The following is a 15,256-nucleotide window of genomic DNA, read 5'->3' as shown; positions in this document are numbered from 1 at the left end:
GTTCTTTTTCTTTTTCCTTTTTTCCCCTTATTCGAACTGAGCCACAAACACCTGTGGTGCATTTTGAGTTGAAACTTCTTTCCTTTTATTGTCTTCATATCTTTACATTAAAGAAAGATGAATAATTATTATTTTATCTTCTGATTTTGTAATTTCACTTTGTTCATTGTTGAGTTCATGATTCCTAAACATTTAGGGCTTAGTGAGTCGAAGCAATTCTGCACGAAGAAAATGGAAAAAATGATTTTTCTTTTCCATTAAATTATACGTAGATTGCGTTTGCTTTGACATAAAGGGTGTGTTTGGAAGGAAGGAAAATGTTTTTTAATTTTTTCATGTTTGGTTAGTTTAAATATTTTAAAAAATATTTTACTCATGAACTCATTTTGTTCTCCCTCTCAAGAGAAGGGAAAATATTTTCCAAAACTCTTTTTCAACTTTTCCACCCTATTCCCCATCCCTACCAATCCCCACCAACCCGCCCCCACACCCCAGCTACCGACCCCACCCTGCCCCTACACCCCAGCTACCGACCCCACCCCGCCCACCCTACCTCACCTTCACCCAACCCCCAACCCTAAATAAAAATATTATTAATAGTACATTCTTTTTTATGTTATAGATAGTTTTTTTTTTCATTTCAACAAATGAATATCTTCGTTCCATGATATAAAAAGGTATTTTTTTTTTATTTTAACAAAAACAATTACTTTCTTTTCATGATGTAAAAAAAGTATTTTTCTATCATTTCAATAAAAAGAGTATTTTCTTTTCATGATATAAAAAAAGTATTTTATTTCATTTCAACAAAACGAGTATTTTCTTTTTATTATGTAGAATAAGTATTTTCTTTCATTTCAAGAAAGTATTTTTTTTTCATTTCAACAAAATGAGTATTCTCTTTTAATGATGTAGAAAAAGTATTTTCTTTTATTTCAATAAAATGAGTATTTTATTTTCATGTTGTAGAAAGAGTACTTTTTTCCAACCAAAAAAAGAGTTCTTTTTAGCTATGTAGCACAAATTTCAACGTTGTTTTTGCGTAAAAAACTAAAGCAGCACCTTACTTCCTTTGGTTTTGTGTGAATTTTTAGATGAATAATTAAATTCTTGAAGAAAATAGAGTCCTGAAAATATTGGACACTGGGGGGGGGGGAAGCAAGGAAACATGTGGACTTGGGGGAAGGGGGATGGGGAGATTACCATAAAAAAATATTTTCCTAAAAAGTTATTTTTAACTCTAACCAAACACTAAAAAATATTTTTCGGAAAAAGTTTTCCGCTCACCTACCAAATAAGAGAAAATAAGAGATAAACCCATTCATTTTTCATAAAAACATTTTGTAAGTACCAAACACACCCAAAGTATGTTGTCTTTTGAGTGACGTAAATTAGTTGTCAATATAACTTCAATCTTTCTTTTATGTATCATTTTCTTCAACTAGGTTGTAGGCATCATTTTCGCACTTTATAGGTTGAACCACCAATAATCGAAATGGTTACAATATAATAATGTTATTCATACAAATTCATTTTTTTTACCAGTACAATTATCTCTTTTTTCTTTCCATTTTTCTCAACTATCGAAACTTAAATCGTTTAGCTGTTTTTTTAGTGAAAGACCGTGGACAATGGAAGAAATTCTGTTCTTTCTTAGCGTGCAATGTGTAATGTTAGTATCAGAAAGCGCTAAATTGACCAGTTACGTGTTTTACTAATTTAAAAGTTCATTACATTTGTGAAAATTTGTTTGCTAAAAGATTAAAAAAAAGTAAGAGTAAAATTAAATGTGCTTAGTGCATGCAATATCGAAAGTTACAAAAATAGTTGAGGTGTGCATGGGGTCAAGTTGAGCAGTACCCAGATAAAATGATCCCTTTAGGGTATGTTTGGAAAATCACCCGATAATTGAAACTGATATAATTACTAGGGTAATAATTACACAGTCTAGTAATTACACAATACGTAATTACGGCGATCTAATTCTAATAGACTTTTATATTCTTTAATGGTGTTTACCCGAAAAATCGGATAACGTTAAATTTAGATATGGTTCTAAGGGTATGCAAATTTCTTTGATACAAAATGACGATACAGATATTTTTTGCTATGAAATGGGAAATGATGGACGGGAAGACTGAAAAATATTAGAAGAACAAGCACAATGAAATCTTAATGTCCCCTTCCCTATTGCAGTCTATCTCCCTTTTTATAGTAGAGGGTCACTACTTTATTTGTAACAACATAAAATAATACATATAGTAGAGAACTCATGATGGTTTGTATCTCCCTTGATTCTCGCCAAGATTCTCTCCCTTGGTACGGTTGTAACGGCTCTTGTCTGCGAGCTTGGCACTGACTCGAGCTTGGTGCTAGATCGAATCCCCAGTCTTAGTTCGAGCTCGGTTCTACCTTGGAGCACCAATATTCGGGACCTGTGTCGGTCGTCGTTACCACGTAGTCCGATTCGGACGCGGGCTCGATAATGATATCGAGTTTTGCGGTTGATTGGTCTTATAGCTCGAAGCTCGACGTCTCTACTTCGGAATTCGTCCGAGCTCGCCATGCGGTTACCCTTCGATTGAAACGTCATTGTCTCGACCGGTCTTTATGACTGAGAATCGGTTTTGACCGTACACAGATAGTCCCCTCGTTTCTCGAAAAGGATGTGGCGAGGAACGATATGATTTCCCTGCGGCTCGATCAAATTTATGCCGACGTTTCTATCAAACCCGATCTTGACGTATGTGATGGCTGTCCCATCGGCTCGGTTTTACCGAGGCATTTAATATTTGTCAGACGGTGGTCGGCCACCGCTGATACCGAACCGTCAGGCCTTAGTCTATAAATAATCTTTCCACACAACTTTTACCATTTTTGTGCCTTCTTTTCTTCCAGACTTTCCTATTTATCCTCGCTACTTTGCTGCTACGGGGCCGTTCATACCAGAATTTTGGTGCTGTCTATTTCTTCCTTTGCACTCTTTCCTTTCATATCAATGGCGAAAATTTTCAAAACTGTACCTCAGAAGGAAAAAGCCTCTTCCTCACGGCCGTCTGATGATAAGGCGCCGGTGGAGCCGTCAGTTCATGACTATGTTCCTGGCCCGTGCATTTTGAAAACCGATTTTAAGGTGGAGAACCCTTCGTTGTCTCAGTTGCAGCAGAAGATCGAAAAGATCGGGTTACTTCGAGAAGAAGTCGATCAAATCCGAGCTGAATGCAATCGGTGGAAAGAGACCCTCGACCGCCTGGCAGCGGAAAAAGAGACCATTTTGACAAAATTATTATCGGCTGACGTTCAACTTCGAAGTGTCAAGCAAAAGGGGTCGGTTCAAGATAAGAATATTGAGGAGCTTGAAACACGACTTGCTGAGGCTAAGGCGGAGGTTGAGTCGTCGAAAGTCTTGGTAGATAAGTCCATTATTGTATATCGGGCTGATGCTGAGGCTGCTCAGATGGAGGCCCGGGCAGCGGCGAAGGTCGCCGATACTCGAGCTCATTGGGTTGCCGAACTTGCTAAGTGTAGGTCTCGGAGGGAGACCCTCGAGGAGATACACGCTCGAGGTTTCGACCTTACCGAAGAGGTGAAAAGGGCAAAACAGCTCGAAGCAGAAGCTGAAGCCTTGGCTTCTGATGACGATGATGATGATGGTAGCGAAAGCGGTTCGAGGACGGGGAAGAGCTCGACCAGGAAGCTTAGTTTCGAATTCTTCATGTTTGTACATTAATCTCGTAGGCAATTTTCGTATATATATGTATAATCAGGTCGACTTGTTTTTGTTCTGTGAAGACTTTTAATCGAATGTTGACCTTGTAGTCTCTCTGATCGATCAAGTTTGTAGCCCCTGAATTTGCTTATTGAGTCGATGATTCACACTTTGAAGGAACATAATCCGTAGATGTAAAAAGTAGCTTATTAGCCGTCGAGTGAATGTTTGGAACTTGAAATATTGTAGCCCGTAGGCGTAATGGTCGAGTGCGTGCTTGCTCCAACTTGAGATAAAGGTAGCCCGTAGGCTTAATATTCGAGTGATTATTTCGAACTCGGAATGTAAGTAGCCCATAGGCTTAATAGTCGAGTGAATGTTTCGAACTCGAAATTTAAGTAGCCCGTAGGCTTAATATTCGAGTGATTATTTCGAACTCGGAATGTAAGTAGCCCGTAGGCTTAATAGTCGAGTGAATGTTTCGAACTCGAAATTTAAGTGGCCCATAGGCTTAAATAGTATAGTGAGTGCTTTGCTCGAACTCAGAATAATAGTAGCCCATAGGCTTAACAGTCAAGTGAATGTTTCGAACTCGAAATGTAAGTAGCCCGTAGGCTTAAATGTAGAGTGAGTGCTTTGCTCGAACTCAGAATAACAGTAGCTCGTAGGCTTAATAGTCGAGTGAATGTTTCGAACTCGAAATATAAGTAGTCCGTAGGCTTAAATGGAAGAGCGAGTGCTTTGCTCGAACTCAGAATAATAGTAGCCCGTAGGCTTAATAGTCGAGTGAATGTTTCGAACTCGAAATGTAAGTAGCCCGTAGGCTTAAATGGTAGAGTGAGTGCTTTGCTCGAACTCAGAATAATAGTAGCCCGTAGGCTTAATAGTCGAGTGAATCTTAATTCTGGTTCCACAATAAATCTCAAGTCATTGCACATGTGTTTATGTTTAGGCCAATCTATATGAGCATGGTTCATTTTAACCATTTGGCTCTTACAATTTTTCCTATTGGAACCTTGTTGTGAGATGACTATCTTGCATCTGAACTCGATGAATTTGAGGGCCCTGATACTCCCCCGATATTCGAGGTCTGTCGGAAAGAGGCCTCAGATATTGTTGAAAGTGCAGCACGATCGATGGTTGCCTTATTAAAAACCTTACCAAAAAATCCATTTGGGAGAAAACCGGTCTAAGGGAAAAAGAGTGCAACACGTGCTCTTGATCGAAAGATCTTCTTCAGCTCTTGTTCGGACTTCTGCATGGGTTAGTTAGATGAATATGGAAAGGTCGTGCCTTAGCAGTAGTACCATTTTAGATGTGATATATTCCAACTGCTTGATAGCTGTTTGCCATTTATGATGCCGAGCCTGTATGATCCTTTTCCAACGTTCTCGAGCACCTGGTATGGTCCTTCCCAATTTGGTCCTAATTTTTCTTCGTTCGGATTCCGAGTATTGATGGTGACCTTTCTTAACACTAAGTCCCCGGGCTTGAAATGGTGGAGTTTAGTTCTTCGATTATAGTACCTTTCGATTCGTTGCTTTTGGGCGACCAGTCGGATGAGGGCAGCTTCTCATCCTTCGTCCGATAATTCAAGGCTGGTGTTCATAGCCTCGTTATTTGATTCTTCTGTCATGAATTGAAATCTGGGACTAGGTTCACTGACTTCGACTGGTATCAATGCTTCGGAACCATATACTAAGGAGAACGGGGTCGCCCCCGTACTGGATTTTGACGTTGTTCGGTATGCCCAAAGGACTTCGGGCAGGATTTCTCTCCATTTTCCCTTCGCGTCGTTGAATCTCTTCTTCAGGTTTTGAAGAATAGTCTTGTTCGTTGATTCGGCTTGACCGTTCCCACTGGGGTGGTATGGTGTTGATAATATCCTTCTTATTTTGTGATCTTCGAGGAATTTTGTGATTTTGCTGCCAACGAATTGCTTCCCATTGTCGCATACTATTTCGGTAGGTATCCCGAATCGGCATATGATATGATCCCAAATAAAGTCTATGACTTCTTTCTCTCTTATTTTCTCGAACGCCTGCGCTTCAACCCACTTAGAAAAATAGTCAGTCATAAATAAAATAAATTTGGCTTTACCTGGGGTCGACGGCAGAGGGTCAACGATGTCCATCCCCCATTTCATGAATGGCCATGGGGATAGGACCGAGTGAAGTTGCTCCCCGGCTTGATGGATCATTGGCGCAAACCTCTGACATTTATCACATTTATGAACAAATTCTTTCGCATCTTTGCCCATATCGATCCAATAATACCCCGCTCTGATCACTTTTCGGACTAATATGTCGGCGCCGGAGTGATTACCACAAGTGCCCTAGTGTACATCCCAGAGGATATAATTGGTATCTCCCGGACCCACACATACTGCCATCGGTCCATTGAATGTTCTTCGATATAGTGTTCCGTCCGTAGCCAACGTAAATCGAGCAGCTTTAGTCCGTAGGGCCCTGGAATTTTTAGGGTCTGAAGGGAGCTTTTCGTTTTTTGAGTACTCAATATACTTGTTTCTCCAATCCCAGGATAAGCTAGTAGAATTTATTTTGGCGTGCCCTTCTTCGATTACCGATCTTGAAAGTTGGATGACAGTCCCCGAGCTCAAATAACCTACCTCGACCGACGATCCCAAATTTGCTAGAGCATTGGCCTCATTATTCCGTTCTCGTGGGACATGCCGTAGGATCCATTTTTTGAAATGGTGTAAGGTGATAAGCAGTTTGTCCAGATACCTTTGCATCCTACCTTCTCGAATTTCGAAGGTTTTGTTTACTTGACTCACCACCAACAAAGAGTCACAGTGCGCCTCAATGACTTCTGCTCCCAAGTTTCTAGCTAGTTCGAGACCTGCAATCATGGCTTCATACTCGGCCTCGTTGTTGGTTAACCTGATAGTTTTAATAGATTGCCTAATAATGTTACCCGTGGGGGGTTTTAAAACTATGCCTAACCCGGACCCCTTTATATTCGAAGCACCGTCCGTAAAAAGGATCCATACCCCAGACGATATACCTAATTTCAAAAGGATTCGACTTCGGGTATGAGGGTTGGCGTGAAGTCGACCACGAAGTCTGCCAAAATTTGAGACTTGATGGCCGTGCGGGATTGATATTCGATAGCGTATCCACTGAGTTCGATGGCCCATTTGGCCAATCGGCCTGATAGTTCGGGCCTATGTAAGATATTTCAGAGTGGGTAGGTGGTTAATGCGCTTATGGGGTGACATTGGAAATACGGCCTTAACTTTCTAGACGCGCTTACCAGGGCAAGTGCCAATTTTTCTAAGTGCGGATACCTAGTTTCCACTTCTCCTAAGGTCCGACTCACGTAATAAACGAAAAATTGCATACCTTGCTCTTCTCGAACTAGGACGCTGCTTACGGCGACTTTCGATACCGCCAAGTACAGGTAGAGCTGCTCGTCCGCTTTCGGAGTATGAAGTAGTGGCGGGCTCGAGAGGTATCGTTTCAATTCCTGTAACGTTTGTTGGCATTCCGGCGTCCAGGCGAAGTCGTTCTTCTTTTTGAGTAGGGAGAAATATTTGTGACTTCGATCCGATGATCTTGAAATGAACCGGCCTAAGGCTGCAATTCTTCCCGTTAACCTTTGTACAGCTTTCACGTTGTCCACGATGGTGATGTCTTTGATGGCCTTGATTTTGTCGGGGTTGATCTCAATTCCCCGATTTGAGACCATGAAGCCGAGGAACTTGCCTGACCCGACCCCGAAAGCATATTTTTCGGGGTTGAGCTTCATGTTGAATTTTCTCAGAATCTTGAACGTTTCCTGCAAATGGGCCAGATGGTCCTCTGCGCGCAGGGACTTAACTAGCATGTCATCAATATAGACTTCTATCGTTTTTGCCTATTTGTTCTTCGAACATTCTGTTTACTAGGCGTTGATAAGTAGCTCCTGCATTCTTTAGCCCGAAGGGCATTACGTTATAACAATATGTTCCATATCGGGTCACAAATGAAGTCTTTTACCGGTCGTCCGGGTTCATCTGAATTTGATTATACCCGGAATAGGCGTCGAGAAAGGTGATAATCTCGTGGCCGGCCATGGCATTGATCATACGATCGATGTTGGGCAGTGGAAAGGAATCTTTGGGGCATGCTTTGTTCAAATCTTTATAGTCCACACACATTCTAAGTTTGTTTCCTTTTTTAGATACAACAACCACATTGGCTAACCATTCGGGATATTTTACTTCCCGAATGGACCCTATCTTGAGAAGTTTGGTTACCTCGTCCTTTATGAATGCGTGTTTTTCCTCGGACTGGGGCCTTCTTTTTTGCTTCACCAGTCTGAACATAGGGTTCAAGCTTAACTGGTGCGCCGTTATATCCGGCGGGATCCCTGTTATATCTAGATGGGACCAGGCAAAACAATCAATGTTATTGATAAGAAATTGAATGAGTTTCTTCCTGAGTTCGGGACTCAAACCCGTTCCCAGGTATATCTTTTGTTCGGGCCAGTGTTCGATCAGTACGATTTGCTCCAGTTCCTCAATTGTTGATTTGGTGGCATCGAAATCATCAGGGGTTAAGAAGGATCGAGGGATCCATCGATCATCATCATCCTCTTCAACGTTTTGCTTACCTGGCCGGGTCGAAGCCGATGTCTGTGATTGCTATTTAGCGCTCTGCTTTGAACCTGATCCTTTTATTGGTGAAGGTGAGGATATTGATTTTGCTTCTTCGACGGAGAACATTTCCTTTGTGGCCGGTTGTTCCCCGTACACTATTTTGACACGTCCTGATGTTGGGAATTTGAGGACCTGGTGTAGGGTCGAGGGTACGACTCTCATGCTGTGGATCCATGACCTTCCGAAGAGGGCGTTATATCTCATATCACCTTCGATCACGTGAAACTTTGTTTGCTGGATGGTTCCGGCCACGTTTATCGGTAGGGTAATCTCGCCTTTAGTGGTTTTACATGCCATATTAAATCCATTTAGAACCAGAGTTGCGGGTACGACCTGATCCTGTAGGCCGAGCTGTTCTACGACCTTCGATCTGATGATATTGGCCGAGCTACCTGTATCAATTAACACACGCTTAATTTTAATTTTATTCATGAGTACGGATATTACCAGCGCGTCGTTATGGGGTTGGATGATTCCCTCTGTATCTTCATCACTGAAGGATAAAGTCCCTGTGGGTGTATGATCTTGAGTTCGAGATCGCTTCACAATCGACGTTTTAGCGTGTTTAAGCATCGGTCCCTGGGGGGCATCGACGCCGCCGACGATCATGTGAATGACGTGTTGCGGTTCTTCTAACTCGTTTCGCTTACCGAATTCCTTGTCTCTAAAATGGTTCTTCGCCCTATCGCTCAGAAATTCCCGAAGGTGCCCTTTGTTAAATAAGCGGGCCACTTCCTCTCTTAGTTGCCTGCAATCTTCCGTTTTGTGACCATGGGTGCCATGATATTCACACATTTGATTAGGATTCCTTTGGGCAGGATCGGTTTGCATGGGTCGAGGCCATCTAGTGTCTTTGATGCATCCGATGGCCGATACGATGGCGGATGTACCAATGTTGAAGTTATACTCCGATAGTCGAGGGATTTCTATAGGATCTGTATATTTATCAAAGCCGCTCTTGCTCATAAGTCCCCGAGAATTTTGCCCCCGATCAATCCTTCGGTTGTTCCCAACCGTGTCACGTGCTGAACCTTTGTTCATCTGATCTGTGTCATACGATTGGTATCGATCTCTGTTCGACCTTTGTTCTCTGTTGGTTTCCCTTTGATTTTTAGTGGTTGTGTGGTTCTGACGTACGGGCCCATACGAAGCTCCCAATTGATCATCTTCGACCTTGATTTTTGATTGGTACCGGTTGTGTACATCTGCCCAAGTTATTGCTGGGTACTCGATCAAATTTTATTTCAGCCGACGTGACGCTGTCGATCTTAGCCCGTTCAGTCCTTGGGTGAAAGCTTGTACGGCCCAATCGTCTGTGACCGGTGGCAAGTCCATATGCTCTATTTGAAATCGGGATACGAATTCCCTCAACATCTCGTTACCCCTTTGCTTTACTTTGAAGAGGTCCGATTTTCTTGTTGCAACCTTTATGGCACCAGCATGTGCTTTTACAAACGAGTCTGCTAACATGGCGAAAGAATCAATGGAATTCGGTGGTAAGTTGGGATATAAGATCATCGCTCCTTTTGCGAGGGTCTCTCCGAACTTTTCCAACAACACGGATTCGATTTCATCATCCTCCAAATCGTTGCCTTTGATGGCACATGTGTAGGAGGTGACGTGTTCGTTAGGATCTGTCGTACCGTTATATTTGGGAATTTCGGGCATACGGAATTTTTTGGGGATTGGTTTTGGGGCCGCGCTCGAGGGAAAAGGCTTTTGTATGAATTTTTTCGAATCGAGCCATTTTATCATTGGCGGAGCCCCCGGAATTTGATCGACCCTAGCGTTATACGTTTCTACTTTTTTTGTCGTTGGCTTCAACTCGCTTTGTGAGTTCCTCGAGCAATTTAGCAATTTCAGGAGCAGTCCCCGATTCCTGCTCGTTTGATTTCACTACAGCGGGTTCCGTTCTGGGGGGTGACTTCTCGAAGAAGCGGATTGGAGTTCGGCCCGCTTTGCGTATGATTTCGGTTCTGCAACTGAGCTATTCCTGCTTGTTGGACTTGCAACATTTCGAAAATCATACGCAAGCTGACCCCGATTTCCCTCGTGCTGTAGGTGTCTCGGGCTATGGATCGAGCACCGCCCTGAACGCTCCTCTCCGGTTCAGAACGCTGATTCACTTCTAGAGCTATTTGCGAATTGATATCCAGTGGTACTTCGGCTCGAATTCGGGCTCTTCGATTCGAGCCTCGTTGCCGTTGTCAGGTAGCCTTCCGGCCCCGGGCACCAAGTTGTTGATTTCATCTTGAAGGCCGGCTTGGAGGTCGATAAGTAGAGCCATGGCTGATTCGAAGTTGTAAGCTGGAGTGTACTGTAGATTTATATCAAACAATCACCGTTACCCTTAGCCCCACGGTGGGCGCCAAACTATTTACCCGAAAAATCGGATAACGTTAAATTTAGATATGGTTCTAAAGGTATGCAAATTTCTTTGATACAAAATGACGATACAGGTATTTTTTGCTATGAAATGGGAAATGATGGACGGGAAGACTGAAAAATATTAGAAGAACAAGCACAATGAAATCTTAATGTCCCCTTCCCTATTGCAGTCTATCTCCCTTTTTATAGTAGAGAGTCACTACTTTATTTGTAACAACATAAAATAATACATATAGTAGAGAACTCATGATGGTTTGTCTCTCCCTTGATTCTCGCCAAGATTCTCTCCCTTGGTACGGTTGTAACGGCTCTTGTCTGCGAGCTTGGCACTGACTCGAGCTTGGTGCTAGATCGAATCCCCAGTCTTAGTTCGAGCTCGGTTCTACCTTGGAGCACCGATATTCGGGGCATGTGTTGGTCGTCATTACCCCTAGTCCGATTCGGACGCGGGTTCGATAATGATATCGAATTTTGCGGTTGATTGGTCTTATAGCTCGAAGTTGGACGTCTCTACTTCGGAATTCGTCTGAGCTCGCCATGCGGATACCTTTCGATTGAAACGTCATTGTCTCGGCCGATTTTTATGACTGAGAATCGATTTTGACCGTACACAAAACGCTTTCCAATTAAGAAACGTTTTAGTGCGAGACAATGAAGGGAAGATGGGAATAAGGAATGTCATATCGGCTACATATTTATTCCTGGTAATTTGCTCCCTTCTCATTTCCGCACATCCTAAAACAACTGTTTCTCCTTTTGTCTTCTTTCTTTTAAATATTGTTGTGATAACAAGTGATTAATTCTCAAAATTATTTAAATATGGTGTTGTTGACGTCTGGTCAACCTGTCATCTCAATCCTCAAATATTTCAACATTGCATATGTCGGCTAACTCTGTCTACTTGTAGGACACACTTGTAAGCTTTCTTTAATCCATATACAAATACGAATTGAAACTAGATGTGTTTTTTGGTTGGATGACTACAAATATTATTCTAATAAACAATACCAAGCAGCCTGTAGCGGAGCTAAGTTGAGTGGGGGATCCCCTTGTTGAAAAATTGTACTTATGTAAATAGTGCAAAAACAAATTCTTTTGTTTATATATAAATTGTTAAATACAAAAGGTCTATTATATTGAAGTGGCACAGGAGGTTCAAAAGTTGTTGTAGATTATATGTTAAATTCCCATATAAGGTTGACAAGTGGGCCTGTCCAGGTCCGGGATCGGCCCGAGACCGCGGACCAAACAGGCTAAACGGGTCATGATCGTTTGGCCCGATTTTAGTGGGTCTGGGCCGGTCTCGTAGGCCGGTCCTATGATTTGGGCCCGTCAGGCCGGGACCATTTAGCCCACCAGGGACCGGGACTAAGGGTGACAAGTGGGCCGGTCCAGGCCCGGGACCGCGGGCCAAACGGGCTAAACGGGTCAGGATCGTTTGGCCTGGTTTTAGTGGGCCTGGGCCAGTCTCGTGGGCCGGTCCTATGATTTGGGCCCGCTAGGTCCGGGACCATTTAGCTAGCCAGGGACCGGTCCGGGACCGGATCGGTCCCTTAGCGGGACAAAACAGTCCCAACGGCTATTTTTTTTATAATTTAAAATAGCCGTTGGGCTGATAGCCATTTAACCTCCCAAACTTTGTTTTAATCCCAAACTTTTTATAATTATATTTTTTCCCTATTTTCAACTATAAATACCCCATCATTCTTTCATATTTTCTTACAAAATCATCAATCTATCACAATCTCTCTCTAATTTTCTTCTATAATTGCTACTATTATTTACTTTATTATTACTAAGTGTATAATATATAAGCTATATTCGATATATATATATATATATATATATATATATATATATATATATATATATAGCTTATATATTATACATTTAGTATATATACTATACTATACTATATTAAGGGTGACAAGTGGGCCGGTCCAGGCCCGGGACCGGCCCAGGACCGCGGACCAAACGGGCCAAATGGGCTAAGCGGGCCAGGACCGTTTGGCCCGGTTTTAGTGGGCCTGAGCCGGTCTCGTGGGCCGGTCCTATGATCTCTCTCTCTCTCTCTCTCTCTCTCTCTCTCTCTCTCTCTCTCTCTCTCTCTCTCTATATATATATATATATATATATATATATATATATATATATATATATATATATATATATATATATATACTTTTTAGTAGTAACATGAAATGACCAAAGTATGGTACTTCTTATCTGGTATAAATATGGAACGATAGAAGATCAAGTTTTAGCTCAACTCAAATTACAGTTTCAACTAAAACTGAGTTGAGCTAAAACTTGATCTTCTATCATTCCATATTTATACTAGCTAAAACGTACCATACTTTGGTCATTTCATGTTACTACTAAAAAGTATATATATACTAAAAAGTACTTATATACTATACACTTAGTATATATATACTTTTTAGTAGTAACATGAAATGACCAAAGTATGGTACTTTTTAGCTAGTATAAATATGGAATGATAGAAGATTAAGTTTTAGCTCAACTCAGTTTTAGTTGAAACTGTAATTTGGCCAAGATGGTTTCTTTTTCTGCAGCCAGACGGTCGATAGTCTCCTTCCACCGGTTACATTCGGCCTTGATCTGATTGACTTCTTCCCGAAGCAACCCGATCTTTTCAACCTTTTGCTGCAGCTGAGATAACGAAGGGTTAGCTTCCACAGTTGGGTCAAACCCATACTCTAACAGAACGAGACTCACCTGCTTATCTAGTTCAGCCTCTTCATCACGAGCCTTAGCCAAATCTACTTGGAGGTCCTTTATAGCCTCGTCCTTTTGGCTGCAAAGAAACCGCATAGCATCTCTCTCCCCTGAGACCTTCCCCTGAGACCTTCCGAAACTCAACCTCACACTGGCTGAGGTCGACTCGAAACCTTCAAATGGCCTGCACAGTAGGGAAAAAACACAAGTCAAGTTTAGAAAAGAACGAAGAAACCAAGCACAGTAAAGTCGTTACCCGAGAAATGAAACGTTGGGCCTCTTCTAGGAGAAGAGAAACGTCACTAATGTCAGAGGCATCATCGACTCCAGTAAAGCAATCCCGAAAAGGGTCCCCTACACTAGTGCCTCTGCCCATATCGGGGGTCTTCAATTCTCGAGCTTCCTTTAACGCCTCCTCGGAAAAGGTCAGAAGAGAAGGCAAATGACCCATTGTCATAGTCCCAAGCAAATCGCTCGGGACGCTCTGATCAAGACTCGGGGTATCAGAACCGACCCCGACCGGTATAGCCATCATCGGCTCAGAAGGTATGGCAACCTCGATAGCTTTCACAGATCGGATCACCAAAGTCGAGGCATCATTTTCTTCTTCTTCTTCTTCTTCTTCTTCTCTCAGTCGTTGGACCGAGTCCGTCGAAAGAGCGATTGCCTTCCTCCTCACCCTTCGAGTTTTGGGCTTGGGGTCCTTTGTCCGAGAGACAGCTTTTCACTTCTTATCTTTCCCCGGTTTCGGGACAGGGGACTTGGTTCCTTCCTCACCACTCGAAGGCCTCAAAACGGTATCCTTGGTTACACCTGCATGAAAGGAAATCGATAACGAATGGAGCATAAAAAAATATTTCGAAGAACACGAGAAGTGACCCTTACCGTGATTCTTGGCCTCCCAACTACCTTTTGCCAAATCACGCCAAGCGCGTTCGGCATAAGAGGAAGTCGATGCTAACTTCCGAACTCAATCCTCGAGGTCGGGAACCGCTTGTGGCATCCAAGGGGCAGCTGTATATCGGAGAAAGATATCAGATAGAATCGGAGAAAGATACGAAAAGCAACGCCTTATGAAAACCACTTACGGTTGAAATTCCATTCCTCGGAGAACGACATCTTCTCTTCCGGAATGAGGTCACAGGTATTCACCTGAATATAATGGCACATCCAACCCCGATCCTTGTCTTCGTCAATGCTCAACATTAAAGCTTTCGATGCCCGACGATGAAGCCTGATTAATCCTCGAAAAATTTGAGGCCGATACAATCGTATGAGGTGAATTAGGGTAAAATCCAGCCCCCCGGCCTTGTTGGAGAAGAAGCGAAGTAAGGTTACTATACGCCATAGAGAAGGATGAATTTGACCGAGGGTGACCTGATATCTTTTGCAAAAATCAATTATCACTGGGTCGACGGGACCCAACGTGAAGGGGTAAGTATAAATATTTAAAAACCCCTCTACATGAGTGATGACGCTCTCTTCGGGAGAGTGAATTTGCAACACAACCTCGGGACCCCAGTTGCAGTCTTTCCTCACATCCTCGAGATGGCCCTCTATTATCGAGCACATATACATCGACACATGCTCACATCGACCCGGAACAGACGAAGGATTTTCAACCTTAAAATCGATCTTCAGAGTACACGAGCCAGGAACATACTCATGGGGAGGCGGCTCCACCGGCGTCTTATCGTCGGACGGCCTTAATGAGGAAGCTTTCTCCTTTTAAGGTATGGTTTTTGAATTTTTTGCCA

This window comes from Nicotiana tabacum, chromosome 21 (genome assembly GCF_000715075.1).
Source record: "Nicotiana tabacum cultivar K326 chromosome 21, ASM71507v2, whole genome shotgun sequence".
NCBI lineage: Eukaryota > Viridiplantae > Streptophyta > Magnoliopsida > Solanales > Solanaceae > Nicotiana > Nicotiana tabacum.
This window is presented reverse-complemented; position numbering follows the sequence as displayed.